We start from the raw sequence: 21,457 nt of genomic DNA, 5'->3' as shown, positions 1-21,457 counted from the left end.
TGATGAACTAAAATTAGCTTTTACAATGTAAGAACTGCCTGGGATTTTCAATTGTTTTGATATTTAATCTAGATGCAATTAATACACACACACACAAACACACACATTAGAGTGACTGGAAAAAATACATAACATAACCAAAATTACTAACTCAGGTCATGTGCAAACACTTACTTCAATGCTATTTAAAATATCCTTGGGATTAAGGATGCAAAGTGAATCCCTTTCAAGTGCAAAGTTACCTTGTTCAATTCACAGCTAGTCTCCTGCTAATCATTGCCTCCAGATCCCGTAGAGAAGGCTGATCACATCGATAATCAAGATTTGCTAAAAACCAAACCGAAAAAAAAAATCTTTTGAGTCATCAGGTTGTAAGCTGGAAAACTTAAGACAAGAGCTGCGGAGTGCTATGAGTTTAAAAAGATCCCTGTTACGTTTAAGCCTGTTCTCTTGAATTTGACTCTGGAATGCCAATGCTCCTCTTCTCACAGCTCTTATCTTTAGAGACAGAACCACACCCCAAATAGAGGCAATAATACATCTATCACAAGAATAACGCCCTTACCACCTATGGGGGGAACACCCAGGAGACACCATAGATGACAAGGAGCAGCAGGTATGGTTGGGACCTTATTGGTCCTGTGCCTTTTTGCTCTCAGCTCCATTCCTTAGGGAACCACACTCCTCAGGCTCAACTGCTCTCTGGTTTTCAGGTAGTTTGGCCAATGGGAGGCACCTGCGCAAGAGTGAGGGGCAAGAGGAGGTAGAAGCTGCTGCACTTACTTCTCTCTGCTCTCTGCTTCACAGGGTGCCTCTGACATGGCGCTGTCTCCCTTGTAGCTTCCCGTCTGCGGGACAGCCCCTCTCTCTCTGACCCTGGTTCCTGCCTGGCAACCTCTTAGGGTTCCAGCTTCCAGCATATGGCCCCAAATCATGGGCTTTGGTAACTTACACTAAATAACTTATTTGGAAACTTTCTCTCCCCAGCCCAAAGGCTGGAACAGGCTTCCCACTATTTGTAATCTCACGCCCCCTGTAACACTTTTCAGCTTTTTCATTCCCTGAGTAACATGTTCCCTATGTTAAATCCTCCCTGTGTGAGATATCTAGAGTAGTCGCAGTTGTCTTGTCTAGACCCTAAATGATGCAAGGACACAACACCAACACACACGCATTCAAAAGTCGAAAGTAACAAAACTAGAATTAGATGAGTAAACTGGATAGTCCAAAAAGTGTTCGCAGAAGGCAGAAATCAGAGAAGCCTAGACATTAAGGTTTCCTATGGTTCATCCTGGTTCCCAGTGTGACCTTCCTTCTACATCTTGATCTTACAGCTTCAGTGTCTACACATAATAGCCTTTTCCTCTTAGCATTATCCAGCCAAATTTCTGAGGACTTATCAAGTGATGCTATTCTTGGAATAGGACACTGGGCAGTCTGTTCACTGGTTTTCCTTACTTTTGGTCCAGTCAGCCCTGGCCCCAAGAGGACTCAACACAGCAATAATACTAGCTGACATTCATTGAGCATTAACCCTGGGTAAGAAACTTTAATCCAGTTATCTCATTTATTTTATAAAATGACCTCATAAGGCAGGTGCTATTATTGTCTCCATTTTTAAGATGGGGAATTCAAGGCTTAGAAATTAAATATTCTGTCTCTGAACCTGGCTGCCTACTGCTGAGTCTTCTGTGAGGACTGCATCTTCCCTGGCCCTGTACCTCCTGGAAGGCCCAGGGAGTAAAAGTTCTAGTGGATAACTGGGAAGAGTGCAGGGACCCACAGGAGGGATCCTGGCTGTGGGATGTCTTCCTCATCAGGGCCTGGCATTTAAACATTCATTAGATTCTCCATTAAGAGAATGATAATAATAGAAAGCATAAACCTTTGTAGTTAGTAGCAATTGATTCCGTTTGGATTTTTTTTTTTAATAAGAAAGTCCTTGGCCTGCTTCTAGAGGGATCTGAAGACCTTCTCTTGTTTAAAAGTGAGCTCTATCAATACTGTGTTCAGAGCCTCCACATGAGTGCTATTATTTGAAGCTCATTTGTAACTTCTATCATTAAAAAAAAAAGGTGGAGTTACTAGATTTAGAAACCGAATAATCACATCATCCCTAAGTAAACATCATGATCATCTACCTCCACCTTCACATAACATGTACAAAAAATACTGGGGGTTATTTTTACTGGATGCCCTAACTACAGCCCAATGCCTTGCAGGGATCTCTCCTGCATATTATGCTGAAAAGAGTAAGTACTTAATTGTTACACAGAGTGATAGATAAGCTTGTCTTTCTATACAGATACCAGCTGCGGCATTTTCCTTTTTCATATAATTGCACCTGTTCAAAGCAAAGACCTCTGGGGTTTTGAATGAGTCAGCAAAAAGCAAAATTGAGTCCACAACCCACAAGCTCCCCCGCAACACATACACGTGTTTACACAGGTATACGCCTCGATCTGATCCCCTGGTTGGAAGACAGAACATTCAAACCTGCGCTTCTACCCAGGGGTGAGGATCTATTCTGGAGAATGAAGGATGAAATCAAGAATTTAAAAATACGGTCCAATGAGAACCGCAGCCCCTTGTCAACCCCGGCTGTGCAGAACCACAGGTGGTCCAGTGAAGAAGACTGAGGAAGTCATGTGGCCATCATTGACATTAGCTCTCCAGAGTCCTGCCAGCTCTTTGGAGCAGAGCATTCCTGCAGGAGGATGGAGTCCCAGGTTGGAAAATAGAGAAACACACTTCCATACTTGATGTACATCAAGAAAGCCAAGAAAAAGTGTCTTGTCTGCCCCCATGAGCAGGAAGTCTAATCACAGTGTCAGCGGTCAATTCAAGCATCCTTGGTTTAGAATTTAAATGCCATAATATCCCATTTCATACCATGAGGAGGAGTTCTGAGGAAAACAGACAGTGGGTGTGAACCTGGGTTAGTTTCAAAATTAAAATTCATTTCCTTAATTTCCAAATACCATGGTGTTGTGAAAGGACACTATTGGAAAACTTGGCCTTATCTTTAACTCTGCAGCCTGGCACGTTACTTGATCTCAATTTATAAGCTGAGCATATTAATCCTTGCCTAATAGGCAGGGAAAGTTTTCAGTCATTATGGGCTGGTGTAGACCAATACAGCTGTACCATGTGTTAAAATATTTAGATATTTTTGCAGTGGTTGTTACAGAGCTGCATTCCTTGACCTCATGCCTGATCACTGTCCCCAAACTGCTGCCCTAGCCATCCAGGTTTATTTCTCAGAGTCTTCCTGGATTGGACCTGACCTAGATCTCTCCAGCAGCTAAGGAGTTAAAACCTGACCCTGCAGAGGGCCCCCTGAGACCCTGCTCCACTGCCAAGGCCAGTGTGGGCCCTAACCGGCCAGTGGTGCTCACCCCAATACTGGTTAGCAAGTGGGTTGAACATGACCTTCACAGGCTGACTGTGGAGATGAAGTGGCATCATGCAACTGGACACGTATTAAAAGTCGTTGAACTCTCTGCACGTCGTAAGTACGTCCTAGAGAAAAGCTGCTTAGTTGCACAAGCTCACACTTAAGAGTAGCTGCTACACTGAAAGAATAACTTGGACTTTTAACTTCCAGCCCAGTGACATCTGCGGAAAAGGCACTGTTCATTTCACAAAGTCACACAAGACACAGTCATCACCTTCAAGAAGCCTAGTCTATTCTGAAGACCAGTTTGGAGAAAGGACATAGAAGCCAATCGAAAGAGCCTCCAATGACCAAGGTTTAAAAATTTGGGCAACACGACACATAACAATAGTACTGGATTATAACCCAAAGCATAACAAATATTTACATGTATGTAATGACATAAATACATGAAGAATAAGCAAATAAATGGGAGAGAAGAAACACATCTTCCTTACAGAAGAATTCCAATAATACATGTTGATATTTTTTCCTCTCAGCTAACACCTCTGCGCTAGATTTTCCACTTTGGGAACTATTTTACTCCAGGATGGTGTTGTTTGGGTGCTGCTGAGCATGCGATCCCTCCCTCTTCCACTTCACCATGCACACTTTCTGAGTAGTATTTTGACCTCTCTTTTTTAGGAATTCTCCATTATTTGTAACCATGGGGCATGTAGACAGGGATGGCTATTCCCAGAAGCTGCCTCTCGCTGCTGTTTCCTGAAACAGAAATGGAGGAGGTCAAACCTTGCCCTCAGCCTAACACATACATGACCACGAAGCCTAACTCACACTTTAAATCTCACATGTGTGATGCAAAGATGGTGGAAACCACTGGAGGTTGAAACTTGGGTGGTATCTTGACCAGAGCTAAGCTATGGTACCTGCTGCCAACCCTGTGGGATTTTCTTATGTTCTATTTTTTCAAGCCCGTTTCTCTAGCTTTCTTTTAATCCTGCAAGCCCTTGGTATCCTTCCCACTGGTTAACTCCCTTTCAATCTAAATCTGTTGCTTGCAAACAAGAAGCTGACGAATTAAGCTCTTTTATTCATATTTATCCACCTAGCTAGCGCAATTGTTCTCAAACTTCAATGTGTCTCAGAATCACCGGAGTACTCGTTACAAATGCCCCACTCCCAGAGATCTCTTCCACAAGGTTTGAGAGGGTGCCCAGGAGTCTGAGTTGAGTAAGCATTGAAAAGCACAATGTTTTTACAGACGGCCAATAGGTACATGAAAAGATGCTCAATATCACAAATAATTAGAGAGATGTAAATCAGAACTGCAATGAAGTGTCACCTCATACCGATCGGAATGGCCATCATTTAAAAGTCTACAAATAATGAATGCTAGAGAAGGGGTGGAGAAAAGGGAATTCTACTATACTGTTGGTGGGAATGTGGTTTGGTGCAGCCACTATGGAGAACAGAAGGGAGGTTCCTTAAAAAACTAAAAACAGTATTACCATATGATCTTGTGATCCCACTTCTGGGCATATATCTGGAAAAAATTCTAATTCGAAAAGATATGTGCATCCCAATGCTCATAGCAGCACTATTTACAATAGTCAAAACACAGAAGCAACCTAAATGTCCATTGACAGATGAATGGATAAAGAAGATGTGAGAGATATATGTGTATATATATATGTGTCCTATATATATATATATATATATATATATATATATATATATATATATATATATATATAGGAATACTACTCAGCCATAAAAAAGAATAAAATAGTATCATTTGCAGTAGCATGGATGCACCCAGAGATTATCATGCTAAGTGCAATAAGTCAGAAAGAGAAAGATAAATAGCATATTATATCACTTATATGTGGAATCTAAAATATGATACAAATGAACTTACTTATATAACAGAAACAGACTCACAGACATAGAAAACAAACTTATGGTTACCAAAAGGAAAATGGGATAGGGGAGGAATAAATTAGGGATTTGGGATTAGCAGATACACACTACTATATATAAAATAGAAAAATAACAAGATCCTACTATATAGCACAGGGAACTATATTCAATATCTTGTAATAAAGCATAATGGAGAAGAATATGAAAAGAACATATATATGTATATGTATATATATATATATATATATATATATATATATATATATATATATATGTATAACTGAATCACTCACTATGCTGTACACCAGAAACTAACAACATGGTAAATCAGGTATACTTCAATAAAAAATTAAAAAAAGAAAAGCCCAATGTTTTTACTTGCTGGTCTCCACTGCAATATTTTGAGCACTATACATGGGATTCACTGACCTATCCTCTTGCCTAGTACAGAGCCTGGCTGGTGTGCCGGCTAGAATCACAGGAAAGTACTTTTAGACACAATGTTCATCCTCAGCCCCAGCAGCACTCCCAGGTGAACGCAAAACAACCTTCAATTTTGATGCCAAGATTGACCTCCCCCTCAAGGGCAGACAGTATAATCTTGGAATTTAAAGCCTACTAAACAGTATCAATAACATATCATACAAAAATTAATTCTCATGGTCAAAGAAGTCTGGAAAATGCTCTGTATTATCGTGGTCCAAGAGAAATATAATGCAAGCTACATATGTGATTTTAAGGTCACATTAAATAAAGGTAAAATAAAGCAGGTGAGATTAATTCTAATGATTTATTTAATTATTTCATCCACTATATCTAACATATTCCCATTTCAGGATGTAATCAATAGAAATGTTTAATGTCTATTAATGTTTGTCAAATGTGATACTTTCACAAAGAAAAGATTCTCTAACTTGTCTTTCGTACTACATTGTGTATTTTGCACTTTCAGCATATCTTAGCTCAGATCTCAATAGCCATGTGACAAGGGGCTGCCTACTGGACAGCACATCTCTACATACAATATACCTATCTTAGGGAACATAGAGCACATTAATTCGTTAAAAGCTTTGAGAAATTATATCCTGAGAGTCTATCCTAAGATCTACTTAACTTTTTTTTTCTTTTTTTTTTTTCAAATAGGAAACGCTTCACAAATTTCCATGTCATCCTTGCGCAGGGGCCATCCTAATCTTCTCTGTATCATTCCAATTTTAGTATACGTGCTGCCAAAGCGAGCACCTACTTAACTATCTCAGAAGTTCTAAAACCTGTTTCACCATGGAACACGTGCGCATGTGCGCACACACACATGCACAAACACACACAAATGCACACACACACTGACTTTGGAATACCTATTTAAATCTTACAGAATTAGTCCTTCTGAATACAATACTTTCAAAAAGAAAATCACTACTTAGAGATCAGCCTATGCAGTAGAATCTAGATGACATGGTGAGGGTGTGCACACAAGGAAATGTATGTCTGAGGGTGTATGTGTGGTATCTGAGAGTACTTGTAGGTATACATGAGTGGGGTGTGTCGGGGTGTGGGTGTGAGGGTGTATATGAGGCTGTATGAGCTGTGCTGGGAGAGTTGTGTGCTTGCTGGAAACTGTCAACAGAATTTTTTTTTAAGTAAAACTGAAATGTGTTGTTTTTTTCCCTCATGAGAGTCCCTAAGGTAAAATATTATTTGATCTCTTTATTTCCTCATGAAAATTACATTCTTCAGATAAACACTTTAAATTTTTAGTCTATTTGTTTCTTAACACTAGAGGTGAACCAAAGAACAACTGCTTGGGGAAAGTAGGAACTTGGATTTTCTTTCTGCTTTTGTAGCTGCTGTAAAATTAATAGAGTTAAGGCTACCGAGGTAGAACTGGGAACAAAAATGTAATTAAGAAGCATACATTGAGCTTCCTTGTATTTGTGGTTAGAATGATACAATATCTTCAGGAGCTGGATTCCTGTCAAATGTTCCTTCTTACTTTTAGTATTAAAACAAAAAATTCCAAAGCACTACCACTTGCCAAACAAATCCGGAATCATCTTCCCAAAGGCAGAAAGATATCAACTCGATTGTTTTTTTATTACAATAGAAGTAAGAATACACTCCAAAAGAAACACAATGAAACAACTCCCAGGGGAGGGAAAGACTGAGTTTGCCATGTGGCGTAAGTCCTTAGTTCAGAACATGCAATGGGAATATGGCCAAGCAGGTCTCTAAGGTGTTCATTAGCACTAATGGGAGGGACGTGGCCAAGACACGTAATAAGTGTGCAGCTTGGGAAGTGTGGGATTATTCAGAGAGGACAACTAACATCTGAGTGATCAACACTTTGAGCATTTGTCATCTCGGGGCCTCTTCCTTTTCAGAGAGTGTCCCCCTGTCATTTTTAGTTGAAAAATAGAAAGTAGAAGACTTCTCCAGGCATGGATAAAGTGGTACATTATTTTATTATAATTACCAGACTGGCTGAGAGAACTTAAAGTCCTCAGTCCTTCCCTTATTCCTTTTAGATTCAGAAGGTGGACTTCGGTGGGGGGGGGGGGGGGACAAACATGTGGTACCATTAAAGAATCATTTGGATTTTGCTTTAGAAATTTGGTGACAACCACGACTCTTCTGCCAAGGACTTTGATAGATCACTGGAGCCTAGATTTGGTGGAGACTGCTGCTGGCAGCATGAGGTTGGAGTAAATGACACATATGATGGGACACAAAAGTACAGAGGAAGCCAAGTGTTCATGTTCTGATACGGCCTCATGATGCACGGTGTGACCTCGAATAACTTTTCTAACACAGCTACCCTATCTGTCCAATGGGTAACAAATTCATACCTCACAGGGCACTGAAGCTTCATTAGTATACATAAAGCCAAACTTGGAATTGTCCTGGTGCTGTTTATTACTCAGATATTCAGGTTTGGAAGCACAGAAAGACAATGTAACTCACCGCATCCTGAGTTAGAGGACAGACTCTTAAGCCCTTTGTAAGTTCCTCGCATCAAGATGGCTGTTTAATACTTTCTGTGTTTTGACAGTTGCGTCAGTGACACTAGCCGTGAGTGGTAATCAGCTACAGCAGATGTGTAAATGACCAACGTTCACCCTCAGTGGAACAAATGACACTTTTCAATCATCTAAGTGATCAGGCCTGTGTAGTTCTGTTGAAATGATGATACAAATAAGTTCAAAATAAGAAGCTTCTTATGTCGTGAATTTGAGAAAAACAGTGATGAGAGTCTGAAAATGTTATTAACTAAGACTGGAAATAAATCTCTGTTTCTCTGATGGTACAGCAGACTAAGTAACTAAATTTTAGGGACTATTTTGTACAAACGTCTTTCTTTGAAGTAAGGGGAATTGCATATTTTTTTTGCTTGTGTGTGTGTGTGTTTGCAGTATACACTGGTTGAATTTGCTTACGCTACAGTTCCACTGCTAAGCAGCTGGAGGTCAAGAATTGTGTTCTTAATACCCACTACGTAGGAAGAAGCATTTAATGGGTGCTTATTAATGGCTTTTGGTGTTAGTGCAGTAACTAATTGTAGCTTTTTATGTAATTACTGATTAGAACAGCCTTGTCTGAGCTACTGAAGAAAACAGAAATGTGCTGTGTCAGTGCTCTGGAGTCTCTGACAAACACATTAGAGCATCCCTATCAGAGTCTACTAGCTCTTGATTCTGGTTCCTTCCTCTTACCTCACTGCCCAGATTCACGCTAGCAAAGCTCCTATCCCACCCTCCCTGTCTAGATCTGGCCAGTAGCCATCATGAGGCTGTTGGGAGGCAGACACCAAGGACCCCGTCTGTCTGCTATGCCTACAGTCTGGCCTGGCCCACGCGCCAGTTCCTCACTCTTCGCTTGTGACTCCATGATCACACCTGTGATTTCAGGTATCTGGGTCCACAGGCCAGTCTGCAACCTGCTCAGTTCTCTTTGTTTGCCAATGTGGGATGTGCTGACCACGGGAATGTGAACCACAGCCCCCTACACGCAGGGAGGATTGTTGGCGAAGCCTCTGCTGCCATGTCTGAAGTGCATCAGTGTGCCTGGGCTCAGGCCACGCTTCCCGTGGCCAGTGACGGAGTATGGCAGGGGTACAGGACCCTGATGGGGTGACTTTGGCTTGAGAACTCCTGATGGCCTTGCCATAGTTTCCTTAGAACTGTACCCAGAACTTCCCTCTCTCCTTCATCTGAAACAGATTTGCAGCAAGGTCTGATGGCTTTCCCAGCCCCTCTGTTTTCTCTCACAGCCGTTTCCCCAAATACACTTTGTAGGTTTAATCCCATATTAGGATTTGTCTCTGAAAGGACCTAAATTAACATATTGAATGTGGGCTTTTGTACAAGGGAAGGCAAATTGTATACAGGGATGTTAATCCTATGAAGAGTTCTGGCACTGGACCTGAAGCCACAGAGTTTAGGCAAATATGCTACCAATCCTCCTTTCTGTACCCATGACAGACATTGGTAAACAAGCACACCTATGCCTGAAACAGCAGTGCTGAGTTAGCAACTGGCCATCAGCACAAGTGCTTATGGACACCAGGCACTTGTCATTAGGTTTCAGAACTGTCTGCAGAACCTAAGTGCGAAAGCGATGAATCATGACGATTTGATGTGAGGAAGTTTGGTCCTTCACCAGGATTCTTTTGTCAAGTTTTTCTAGCAACTCCCAGGGAATGCTTGCATGTTCCAGGAGTCTGTGCTGGTTGGTGCACGCCACCTCCATCAGTCCTCCAGCTCTGCATCTCTGCACTCTCCCCTTGCCACTACCGCTACACAGCAGGCCATTTTCTACCACTTCTAACTTTTTTTTTTATCAAATGAGATTTTAAATTTTTGTATTAAATAAATGCATGCACATGACTTTAAAAGTTAAAAAATTTATCCCTTGCACTGCCCTTCATTTATGTCCCACAGAAGCAACGCTTTCTTAACTCTTCTAGCTACTTCCCCTAGTATTTACCTTCTTATTTCTAAAATTTTGCATGTACTGCCATTTCTGGTTGATCAATTTAAGAAAGTATCTATTGACTTCCCTACATGCTACATTAAGACTTAGCCCATCGCCATGTCCCACCATTTTCCTTTTTCTCAACACTCCAACAGAGTCTTAGGTTTTACTAAAACAATAGTCAATGTTTACATTATTAAATTTTGCAAATCTTATTCAACTCACTAGAGTTATGCTTCCTTTTCTTATTAATGTATAGTCAGTTACAATGTGTCAATTTCTAGTGACCAGCACAATGTCCCAATCATGCATACATACACATTTATTTGTTTTCATATTCTTTTTCATTAACGGTTATTACAAGATATTGAATATAGTTCCCTGTGCTCTACAGAAGAAATTTGGCTTTTGTCTATTTTTAGACTGATGCTTCCTTCTATGTCCAAACATATATCTACTGAGTTAATGCTTTTATAATGATTATTATCATTATTATTATTAATTTTCTTGGTTCCTAGAGCCCTCCCTCCAGGAGCCCTCTGTCCTCCTGATCCTGTCTGGGCTGATTTTTCTCTTCACTTGCTGAAAAGCTGCATTCCTAGGGCTGTCTCTTTGCCAGTCTTCAGGATGATATCCCATATTTTACTCTGTCTCGTCATCTCACTCTTTCTTGGTTTACCCTTTCATTTTGGTAGGCTGTCAATACTCAGTCTGCTGTTGGTGTTCCTCCTTGTATCATTTCACTCCAGGATTTTCCAAAGATTGAGAAAGACGTTGGTTTATTAACTCCTTGCCCACATGAAAATGTCTTTATGTCATCCTTGCACTTATTTAGATAGTTGTGTATTTCTAGGATGAAATCTACAGTCTAGAAGTAAATCTAAATCTAGGATGAAAATATTTGTTCTCTTCTTAAAAAGGCACTTTTTAAGATTCCAACGTTGCTGTTGGGTTGAGAGATCTAACATCATCCTGTTTCCAGTTCATCTACTGTTTCTTCCTTCTTGGAGCTTTTAGGGTCACCTTTTCTCCTTTGAGCTATGAAATATTACCACAGTATGCCTTGGCATGGCCTCAGCTTTGGCCAGAGAGAGAGACTGTTGTGCAGAACGTTTACTGGGGACTGCTCTTGGAAATGACACCTAGGAGGGGTAGGGAAGGCGGGATGGGGCAGAGGGAGAACTTGAACTGTGACAGAGTTGCAACAGAGACTTCAGTCAGTTCTGTGGAGAGCTCTGACAGCCAGCAGGTCCTCCTCTGTGAGGAGGGACAGCACTTCAAAGGCAGCTAGGCTGAGCCTTGATGCACCCTTCCCCTGTTGACTAGTCATGGATGTGGGCCACTCCCAAGAAGGGACTGATCTTGGATGAGGCAGTGCCCTTGAGTCAATGTTAACTGTCCCAGAGGGAATCATCAGCCACCAGCAAAGCTGGGTTATGGGGAAATGAGTGCCTCAGTCCTGCAGGGAAATCTGGGTAGCACACAACGGTACTCATTGTAACACAGGTCTTATTTTAATAATTGTGCTGAGCTCTTGCTGGACTTATTCAGCCTGAACGGCTATGTCCTTCAATTTTGGGAAATCTTCTGTTTGTTCTTTATAGTTTCTTCTCTTCCTTTTTTTTTTTTTCCTCTATGAGTCATACTTTGCTTCTGCATAATTGACCTTCTAATCTCATCTTTCTTTTTCCACTGGCTGTCTCTTGGTCTTTTCATCCCAAGATGGACTTTATTTTCCAATATGCTTGCTGTGGTCATCTAATAGCATGGTGAAGCTGAAAGATATGTGTCAGGACACCAGTAGCATCTGCTATATGGATTAATAACTCACTTATCCCTTCAGGGTCATTTTGTGGAATTTTGGGAGAAGGAATATACAAGCACAGATGGTCTACCTGACATTCTGAACCAGGAACATGAGTTACAGACTGTCTTTACTCAGTCTGCTGCTGTTCCTCTTTGAATCACCTCACTCCAAGTGTAATCAAAGAGAATCTATTCAACTCACCGTGAAGGCTGAGATCAAGCTATTACATTCAGCAAGACTTTACCAAAGAGTATTTGAAGTGCACTACTAGACAGAGAAATCTTAAATTAGATGTTAAATTTGTCTTCTCTCAGGAGAGATGCATCAGTTGAGTGTTTGTTTAATCCAAGCTTTGTCCCATGTTTCAGGGAACAACTCACATCTCCTCTCTGCGGGCCCTTGAGTGCATCTCTTCCACTGTGTCTACAAAAACCAAAGCGAGGAAGAAGGTCTCCCTTCACCTGAAGTCTTAGGCTTTCCAGTGCAGTCTTTATTTTTAACCCAGGACTGGCCTCTTCCCAGGATGACTCGTGGTAGAAATTCCCATTTTCTCCAGAGCTCTAAGGCCTTGAACAGAGCCATGTTTTCCCCAAGAGTGACGTCAGGATGTCTTAGGATGTCTTCCGCAGAAGTACTGTGAGACGTCAAGAGTTTAGTCCAGGGAAAGCACACACAACTCAGGGATTCCTCTGGCTCATTTTGATAATCAGGTCTACACCTGCCTCCAGCCATTTTATTTTCTTGGCTCTCTTGCTCCAGCATGCAACTGTTTAAATAATAAAACACACACACACACACACACACACACACACACACACACACACTCCACTCCACTCCAAAACCAGGTGATAATATATAGACCTTGTAGGAATCACAGCCTGCAGACATAGAGATTTTCATTGAATAAAAGAGTCTTACATGTTCTCCTGCAGAACAGTTAAACTCCTCAAACGACAGTTTCTCCAGGAAAGGGTCTTCTGTCGCATTTGTATAATCAGTGCTTTCTCCTAACCAAGGGACCTTTAGCCCCAAAGTAATAGCAAGTGTCTATCTCCTGCAAACAGAGAATTATTCCATTGAAGACATTAGTAATATCAGGATTTCTTTTTCCATGTACTAGAGCCTCATGTTCACAGCCAATGAATGTGATGTCAATCAGCAATGAGTTCAAATCTCAGCTCTGTAACTTCCTAACAGTGAGTCCTTGGGACAGTTATTTCATTGTCTTTGATTCACCTTTCTCATCTGTAAAATGGGAATAGTCAAGACAACTGACCTCAGATAGATGTTGCTAACGTTAAGGGAGGAAATCCATGCAAAAGACCTTCACACAGGGCTTCATGAAAAACAGAAATATTCAACAAATACTGACTACCACTATTATTAATTAAGAGTGTGGCTGCTTTTTCTGCTTCACAGTTATCACATGTTGAGTAATTGGTTGTGTATTAAGACAGGACACAAGTGATGTAAACTGGAAAAACCTCGGCTATTGCATAGAGACTACCAATTAAAACCCTATGGAGGTCAGAGGTCAGAGTAGGTGTTTAGCCCCTGCTAGTAAGATGGTCCCCTCATGTGGCTTGAATCCTGTTTCAATGAGTTCAAGAAAGGGGCCCCAAATTCTGAAGCTTTTTTTTTTCTTCTCCTCCTGACATGAGGGAGAGGCTGCAGGAATCCTTGGCCAATTTAAAGCTTGACCAGTTGAAGGCTGACAATTGCCTGCCAGTCTGCACTGTGCAGAAGATGAGTGATAATGAGGAGTTTCCTAATTACGAGGGCTTTGGGCTTGTCAGATTATAAATCTCTTCGTGAGATGCAGCTAATTGGCACTGTCAAGGGGAGAAATTTAGAAAGACCTAGATAATAAGAAGATATTGAATTTGGTTAGGGATGACTATTTCCTATTGTCTCTGTTTGTAGCCCTCTTACATAATAAATCTCCCTCTCTGCTCACATGTCGGAAGGAAGGGGGTTTCCCCCCTCCTCCGTCTACCTCAATGGTGCGTTGGAAAGAAGAGAGGTTTGTGAATATTATTCCTACTCCTCACTGGAGGGTTTTAAAAATCTAAACTTGGAATGATGGAGACCATCTCACTAGATTAGTTTTGGAGACTCAAGCAAACCTGGATTTTTTTTAAATGGAAGACAAATTTCTACTCCCACCTTGTAACTTTGTAACACATGGGAACACGAGTGGCTTACATCACTACTTGTATATGCTAAGTCTGGAAGAAGGTACCCCAAATTGGCACCCCTGAACTCCACTGGAGAGGCAACTGGGGAACTTTCGGTTATGAGCCAGAGGGAAATTTTCTTTTGTAGAGGCTTTGAATTTTCACAGACATATGCATATTTTCTTTAAAAAGAGAAAGAAAGAGATAAAGAATGTGAGATAATCTGTAAAAATGTCTATGTCTCTCTTCTGGAAGCCCTTTCGAAAGTGCTATGAGACTCTGGAGTTGGGGAATTTCAGAATTGGCCAGAAATGTAAGATTATCTGTAGCAGGAATCCCAACCCCGGCAATTTATGAGAATCGCATGGAGATCTTGTTAAGCATACAGATCCCAGGGCCAGATCCCAAGCTGCTGATACAGAATTGAGGTGTGTGGCAGAAGGTGAGCATACGAAGAATTCACATTTAAATGTAACATTCTTTCTTCCTGACAAGCAGACAGCTTTGGAAATCACTGTCCTAGGGCAAAAATCTCTCTGTGCTTTACCCACTCAGCTATTCAAACTGTCTTCAGGTCACAGCAGTGTCTGGGCCCATGGTTGGTGGTGGCAGGGGATGGAGGAGATAGAAGTGAAGCTAAGGGGAATTAGTGGAAAAGGATGGAGACACACACACATACAAAAGACCTGCTTTCAATTATTACATATTTTGGGAGATTACTGGAAATTTCTTTTGAGGAAGAGATTCTACTACTAAAAATATTTGAAAATTATTGTTCCATCTGGAGGAAATTATTCCCTAGGCATCATTTCCAAGCGACGGTCCATCCCCAGGTAGACAGACAGCCAGTATGTTTTCCATCTATCCTTATTCTACAAAATACTTGTATGCAAAAATATGTGTGCACATGTATTCATTCACATATACGGCATACGGTATGTGCACGTGTAGACATCCTGCCATAGGAGCAAAGATTTCTTCATGGATACATCTTCCACCACAAAGGACAGTAAACTTTTTCCATAAAAGACAAGGGAGTAAATGATTTAAGCTTTGCAGATGGTACAGTCTCTAACCTAATACCTCTGGCACTGACGTGTGAAAACAGCCATAAACAATCCATATGTGAATAGGAATGGCTGTGTGTGGATAAAACTTTGTTTATGGACACTGAAATCTGAACTTCATATAACTGTTTTAAAGACTTCATTTTTCAGAGCAAAACTGAGAGGAAGGTAAAGACTTTCCACATACCCTTTCTTCCCACAGATGAATAGCTTCTTCTCCCATTATCAACACCCCCCCACCAGAATGGTATATTTTTCATCAACAGAGAACCTGCATTGATACATTATAATTACTCAAACTCCATAGTTTACCTTAAGGTTCACTCTTGGACAAATACATAACCTGTATATGATTATACATCACTATAATCTTATACATAGGATTTGCACTGCCCTAAAAATCCCCTGTGCTCTGCCTGTTCATCTCACCTACCCCACCATATGACACCACAGCAACCACTGATCTTTTCAATGTCACCATAATTTTGCCTTTTCTAGAATGTCACAGAGTTGGAATCATATAGTATGTAGCATTTTCAGATTGGCCTCTTTCACTTAGTAATATGCATTTAAGTTCCCTTCATGTCTTTTCATGGCTTAAAAGCTCATTTTTCTTTTTTAGTGCTGAGTAATAGTCCATTGTCTGGATGTACACTGTCATTATTTATCCATTAACCTACTGAAGGACATCTTGGTTGCTTCCAAGTTTGGCAATTATGCATAAAGCTGCTGTAAATATCTGTGTACAGGTTTTTGGGTAGAAATAAGTTTTCAACTCCTTCGGGCAAATACCAAGGAGCATGATTGCTGGATCATATGGTAAGAGTATGTTTAGATTTATAAGGAACTACCAAGCTATCTTCTAAAGTGTCAACTTCATATAATTTTCAAGTATCATGAAATATTCATCTTTTAATTTCTTTTCTACCATTTAAAAATATAAAAACCATTCCTAACTTGTGTAACATACCAAAGAGAGTGGTGGGCTGGATTTGGCCATCCTGTAGTAACTTGTCAACTGCTCCTCTATTACCTAGTTTAAAAGACATATTTTTCCTTCTTTAGCATTGGACAAAGTTATTCATCTCTCTTAGCATCAGAGTTCTCATCTTTTAAATGGAGTGGTTAATGGGCCTAATATAACAGAATAACTTGAGAATTTTGTTGAAAGATGGATATCTGGTACTCTTCCATCTCCATACATTAATACATTTACATTTTCTTAGTGTTTTATTAGTCAGGATTCTTTCAAATGAAAATAATAATAATAATAAAAAATTCACACTGACTTCAACAATCAAGGATATTTGTTAGCTTAAACAGCCAAAAAGCTCACACATAGCTGCACCCAGAGGTTTAAGCACTGTCACTGGGGAGAGATCCCTTTCCATCCCTACATGCTATTTTCCACATTGCTGACTATATGGTCAGACAACTTCTCTTCCAGTAATGGCATCTGGCATCTCCAGGCTTATATCATCCCAAACTTATGTTCAATAGAAAAGGAGTGTATCTGTTTTCCAGGTGCTCAGGCAAAACATCACAATTAGCTCTGATTGGACCAGACTGGCTTGACTTAGGGTAAATATTCATCTTTGAACATATCACCATGGGGTTGCGTGGATGTGATATTCTGCTGATTGGTTCTTTGTCACACATCTACTCCCAGAGCAGAGGGCCGAGGGGAGATGAAATCAATTCCATTCAAAGATATGAACTAAGAACAGGAGACAAATGCTCCTCCAAAACAAAATTAGCATGCTGTTATCTGATAAAAAGAATGGACTTGGACAGCAAAACTCACAAACGTAAACTTCAGAGTTCTTACTCACAGAATCTGATATCATTAAGAGTTTGGCTTAATTTCTTTCCAACTCCAGGGCAGTGGAATGAGAGATATTCACATAACTGATGACTCTGTTTTTGTAGCTGTTGATTTTATTGGGCGTTTTGCAATGTTTCTAAGAGCTGTGTCTTTGCAGTCTTTATGGTGTTTGTCTCTCCAGAGAGGAATGACTTCAGAGAATTAGATCTCTAAGGTTTAAACTCTCCCAAGAGGCCCTACGTGGACAGTGCTTTTATTTCTTGTACCATTTCTTTATTCTCCACAAACGCCTTCCTTCCAATGGTTCTACTAGATGCTGAAGTTCAACCACAGGAAGTTTAAACTCTCTCATTAACCACGAGGCATTCAGCAGACATTATAAAGAGTAGAATGGACCTCGGAATGCCCTCTTATCCACTGCCTTTCATTAGGACACAGATCATTCAAGACAGCCTAATCTTTTTCTTTGGAGATTTCCCTACTGACAGTCCAGGATTAACATCTGAGATTTAATAAAATACAAAAGGATATCCCATAAACTATAACCATTCATTGTAGCAGGGCTGACTTGAGTCTTTCTTCAGTCTCTGCCCTTTTTCAGCCATTAATATGCACCCTACCTTGGTTCTTTTCCTGTCATTCCAATTGGTCTGGTTCTTCCTCTTTCCTGTTCTCATTCTTGCATTCTCACTCTCTCTCTCTCTCTGTGAATCATTTCCTTTTTTCTACTCCCTCCCTGGCTTCTCCAGGATCACCTCTCTCCTCTTTCTCTACTTACCCCTTTATTGTTTCCATTTGTTCTCACAGTTCAACAATCACTTCATTCATCCTTAACAGTACAAGCTATAGTTTATGGAGTGTCTTCTGTACACTGGCTCCTCTCAGTGGCTCTGAGACAGAGCTGGCATGACTTACATCTTACAGTAGGATCACTGACTTCCTAAAGGTCACATAACTAGTAATTGGGAGGCTTGGAGTTCAAGACTGCTCTATCTGTTTCCAGAGTCCATCCCTTTCCACTACACTTCACTATATGAATTCTCTTGGTCTATTACTCAGCCCAGATCTCTTGAGCATCTGCTTTGAACTGACATGGTGTATTAGGAATTGCAAGAGGCCCAGTCCCTGTCTTCAAAGAACTCATAGACTAGTAAGGGAGATAAGCAGTCAATTTAATTACCTTATAACAGCTATGACAGAAGCATGCATACATTGCAAAATTACCTCTACAGCCTAGATCTCTTGTCTGAGTTCCACGCCCGTATCTCCAAAGACCTGTTGAACATTTTCATTTGGATATTGTTTTTATTATCTATTGCTGCCTAACAAAAATCCAAAGCTTACTGGCTTAAAATAACAATGTGTTATTATTTCTCATAAATTTCTGAATTAACTGAGCTCAGCTGAGTGGTTCTTCTGCTGAGGTTATTCCCAAGCCTACACTCCACTGGTAGTTTGACTGAGGCTGAAACATGCAAGATGTACTCTCAACAGCCCTGTATCTCTCCATCCAAGACCTCTCAACATTCTGTGGTCTCGCCTGACCTTCCTTATGTCATGGTGGCTGGTTCCAAGAGGTCAAGACTCAATGCACAGACACTCATCAAGTCTTTTCCTGCATTGCTCTAATGTCTCATTGGCCAAATAAGTCACATGGCCAAGCACAGAGCCAATATGGGAGGGGACTATACCAGAGCATGACTACTGGAGCCATGGATTGCTAAGGGCCACCAATGAGATGGTCCACCACAGGTGTTCCATTTTCATCTTCGTTTCTTAAACTGGAATCATCATATGCCTTCAAAACTATCTCACATTGCAATTTTTATTTCTAGTATCACCATTCTCAAGACGACTCACCATTCCAAAATCTATCCTAACTATATCTAATTAGTTTGCAATTATTTTCATTTTTTTTAATGTAAAAATATCTCACATTCTTTCCTTTCTTTTTCATATATACCACCACTACCTGTTTTGTTCAGGATGGTCTACTAACTTAGAGGATCCCAGCTGTGTGCTGGTACTCACTGCTATGCTGTAAAAAGGTTATAAGGTATGAAGGAGAGGGTGATCATCATTTGAGGATCTTGGAGTGAATGTCTAGGGCAGCTAGAGTCTCTGGGCTGGTCACTCCTGGCTAGGAGCTGTACCGCAGTGAGTAATACACATGTTATTTTTCATATGTGCCATAATATAAAAACATTTTGGAAAACACTGTTGTAACTGAATCTTCTGCCTTCTATCCACCTTTCTTACCATTACCAGGTTAAACGTTTTTACCATCAAAAGTTAATGGCTTCCCACTTAGGAAACCACTTCATATTTTATTCTTCTCTCAACATCATAAGTTACTTATTACACACAGTACAAGTTGGCATCCAAAAATTTCTGCCACCTGACTTAAACACTTGCTTTTCAGCTTTCTTCCCAGTCCTCTACAAAAAATACACTTCTACCAAACTGATCTGCTTAGCATTTCCTAAGAATGCCTTATTATTTTCTGCCTCGCTGTCTCAGGGCAAGCCCACCCTCTTAGAGAACTTTCAGACCCCAACTATCCTTCGAATCCATTTTGAGTTTCTCACCCTCCAGTTTCTTCTGGCCCAGAGTGATGTCTCTGTTTTGCCTCTGACCTCCAAGAAGATATTGTTTATAATACCACACTGTCCAGTAGGGTAGCTGCTAGCCTCATGTGGCTATTTAAGTTTGAATAAAACTAAAATTCAGTTTTTCAATCACACTAATTGCAGTTCTAGTACTCAGGAAATACAGTGACTAATGGCCACCATATTGGACACTAAGATAACAGAGCATTTCTGTCACTGCAGAAAATTCTATTGGAAAAAGTCTGTGCTTTGTTGCCTCCCACTAGAGAGCCTGAAACCCCCAAGTACTTCTGTTTCCAGACCCCCTGCAGGTGCCTGTCCTTGTGCCCAGATCTGGCCAATGCAACTGAAGAGTGTGCTTGTTGGGAGGGCTTCCGGGCAAAAGCTCTTTCATACGATCAAAGAGGGAAGTCTGCAAGAAGAGCTGTCTCACTGGGTACCCCAGTGCCTTTGGACATACCCATGCCAGGATGTCTTACCTAAATGTGTAACAGCTGCCTCGTGATCCTGAGGTGAAGACCAAGCCTATTTCAGAAACACCTACCCCTGCAACGATTAAACCACTCAACCAACTCTAAGACTGCTAACCCCCAAACATATCAGTATGTAGATAACATTATTTTACTATTTAAGCCTCTATTCATTATAATATTAGCTATGATTCCTAATTTTTATGCAATAACTGCACCCTTAGTAAACTTACGTACATTTTAAGCCCTGCCTCTTCAACCACACTGCAAATACATTAAGACAAGAACATGTTTATGACATCTCTCTGACTCATCCATAGCACATAGCAGGTGCTCAGTAAACTCAGGGGAGCTGAATGATTTTTTACTGCTTTGGAAAATCAGCAATCGGGGGTTCCTGGGCTGGACCATGGGCCTGAAAATTTCTCTTCTGAAACTCTCTAATCTTAGACTATGAGAAAAAGTGTGTCATTTTAACAACAGCAACACTTCAATCTATATTTGGACCTGAAAGTTACACTAGAAAGGTGAGAAAGGAAGAAATACAGTTCTTCATTTTTACCTCCGAGATGCATCCAAGACATATCAATTTTAAAACACTAACCTGGCCGCATGATGTCAGCAACAATCTGAAAGGAAGCTTTTGAGTCTCACTGAAACCTTTGCCATTTAATCCAGTCACACTTAGCTTCGAGAATCATTTGCAGTGTATTGTGTGTGCAATGTGGCATCTCTGCATGTGTATGTGTACAGATATATGTGTTCTGTGAGCTCTCTTCAATGGCTTATTATCAAAGATGTATGAACTAAAACAGGATGTTACTGAGTTCACTTTATCTGTTTCTTTATGCTTTTTGTTTTCCAATTCATGTCAAAGTTCCAGGTCTTGACCAAACAGGAATTCTCATTTCATTCATTCATTTAACATCCATCATTGAGTACCCAGCAGACACCAAAGATTCAAAAACGAAGAAGACAAACTTTGCTTCATTAGCATTTTTATAGTGCTACCATTTAGAAACGTACCTCCTTTGCTCCATTCCCCAACCCTGGCGTGCGGGATGGCTCATGCCTCCAGGTACGGGGCTAGCGCTAAGCCCAGCTCCAAGGCTGGAAGTGACTGGCTCACAGGTGCACACCGAAAGCTGGCAGAGTGAGTCCCAGAACTGACACCTTGGTTTTCTAAACTCTGGTCTTCCCTCCCTTCCACGCTG

The 21,457-nt window shown here is 40.7% G+C and overlaps 1 protein-coding gene and 1 non-coding gene across 3 annotated transcripts in view; both read right to left on the bottom strand.

Moving 5' to 3' along the window:
* MITF (melanocyte inducing transcription factor) overlaps positions 1-21,457 on the bottom strand; it is a 311,298-nt gene that overhangs the window by 221,686 nt on the left and 68,155 nt on the right. For both annotated transcript variants that reach the window (XM_072941684.1, XM_072941685.1), the window contains one exon: positions 243-327. The gene's annotated coding sequence lies outside the window, so the exon portion shown is untranslated. The remainder of the gene's footprint in view (positions 1-242; positions 328-21,457) is intronic.
* Positions 6,453-6,559, bottom strand: LOC116284045 (U6 spliceosomal RNA). The gene has a single exon (XR_004193831.1). It is a non-coding gene; the product is annotated as a U6 spliceosomal RNA (small nuclear RNA).

Source organism: Vicugna pacos, chromosome 17 (assembly GCF_048564905.1).
Source record: "Vicugna pacos chromosome 17, VicPac4, whole genome shotgun sequence".
In the NCBI taxonomy this organism is placed as follows: Eukaryota; Metazoa; Chordata; class Mammalia; order Artiodactyla; family Camelidae; genus Vicugna; species Vicugna pacos.
Note: the sequence above shows the minus strand (reverse complement) of the source record. Positions and strands in the feature narration are given on the sequence as shown.